Genomic DNA, 1,976 nt, shown 5'->3' with positions numbered 1-1,976 from the left:
GAGAGTTGAAGCAGGGTGTGTCCCACAAGCAAAGAGAAGCCCTAAGATTTTCCTGCCTGGTACTTAACCCAAAGATAGTGACTGATAATTAGGAAGACAATTCATTCAATAACTATGCACTGTACTACTTTTATGCACCAGACAGTGGTAGGTACTAGGTGCTGGAGTGGAGGTGGGATGATTAGAAAATAAACCTTGGGCTCAAGAAAGCTCAGAATACACTATTATTCTCAGAGAATAGAAAAACATAAACTCTGAGTAGCTACTGTATGTTTTCACAGAAGGATGCTTGAAAAACGCCTCCTGAGCCCCAGCAGAGCTAGCTGCAGAGACAAATTTGGAGAGTTAGTCCTTGGCCAGATGGCGCACAGCAACGAGAGGATGCCAAGCCCATGAGTGAAGAGGGCCTGCCTGCAGAAAGCAGAAAGGCACATAATTGGGGTGCTAAGTTCCAAAGCCAAGACTTCCTTTTTCTCATGTCGCCAATAGAAAGGCAGTTCCCACCATAATTCAGACTGACATTCACCGGGGAGAGGAAGAAAACCCCTTTAAACAAACCCCATAAGACTTCAAGTGTCAGTTCTATAGAAAAGTGTTATGTTATAGGTAGGAAATAAAGGCACACCCTTTAGTCCACTACAACTCTACAACATCTACTGGAAGTGTGAGTGTCAGTAGAGATGACTTATAATAACTTCACAGCAGGTCATCAGGTAACTTTGACTCCAGGTGCATAGTTCCATAGTGGTTACAACACAGACACATATTAAACCAAAGTGGGCCATGCTCCAAGTAAAATGCACACCTCGCCTAATTTTAAACCACACAAAATTCCTTTGCTCTCTTTGACTCCCTTCTATTCCATGTACAGGTTTACACAAAAGCACAATGAAGTATTTTAGAATTCCCATTCTTTTCCATATCATCAGTAGGTTGCTAAGGTCCACACAGCCGAATGCCTTTGCATAGTCCATAGAGCATACGTGAACCTCTTCTAGCATTCTCTGTTTTCAGCCAAGATCATCTGACATCATCCATGATGTCAATGACTTGAAATCAAGAAAGGTGTGCATAAGGGTCACATATCATTTCACCAAACTTAATCATTCAGACCATTTGAAGAACTCGGCATCAGGATTTGAAGGAAGACTTACTAATTTACTATACACTGGTGTCGTAACCCTTTTTGCTGAAAGTAAACAGGACTTGAAGTATTTCTTAATGAAAATCACGGATTGAAACCTTCAATACAGTTTGTAAATCAATGAAAAGAAAGCTAAATTCTTCACAGTGACCCAATAGATGGCATCATGGTAAACAGAGTAAAGATTGACGTTGTCAAGGATTTCACCCTTAGCCTTCGACTGAATCCACAATTAATGCGCGGAGTCCACCAGTCAAGAAATTGGGCCACATAGTTCATTGGAGTTCATTGGGTAAGATGCACTGACCTAAGCCATGGGTCAATTGTCTGATATGAATGTGAACATTGGACCATTAATAAAAAGACCACAGACCCTCATCTGCCTTGGGGCTACTGCCTTGCCTGCCACAAGATGATGCTCGACTCGGCAGAAGAGCAACTCAGCCACGTCGAAAAACATTTTGATCCAGAAAATAATGAGAGAGGAAATCAGGGAGATGTTCTGAACAAGTTCAAGATTTTACCAAATATTGCATGGATGCTGGGATCCTCATGGTAGTAAAATGCCAGGAAGACAATTCTACATTGAAAGCTTGTCTAACTGCTTGCTTAGTGATCCAGCCTTTTATGAAGAGTGCAAAATGGAGCACCTGAAAGAAAGAGAAGAATTCAGAAAAACTGGAATTCCTACCAAGAAAAAGGCTACAGAAGCTGCCTAGAAGCATGCAGGCAAATATTTAAATGACATTGAGGAATTCTAATACTTACAGAATTCACAGTCAATCGAATTAATGCAGTCAAGATAAAGAAAGGCTTTTGCTTTACCCTAAAT

The 1,976-nt window shown here is 41.0% G+C and overlaps 1 pseudogene; it reads left to right on the top strand.

The window, feature by feature from the left end:
• The first annotated feature begins 1,556 nt into the window (after positions 1-1,556).
• On the top strand, positions 1,557-1,885 carry LOC115873326 (annotated as a pseudogene).
• The last annotated feature ends 91 nt before the right edge of the window (positions 1,886-1,976 follow it).

Source organism: Echinops telfairi, unplaced genomic scaffold (genome assembly GCF_000313985.2).
Source record: "Echinops telfairi isolate 266 unplaced genomic scaffold, ASM31398v2 ScPeMD7_7468;HRSCAF=8506_0, whole genome shotgun sequence".
NCBI lineage: Eukaryota > Metazoa > Chordata > Mammalia > Afrosoricida > Tenrecidae > Echinops > Echinops telfairi.
Note: the sequence above shows the minus strand (reverse complement) of the source record. Positions and strands in the feature narration are given on the sequence as shown.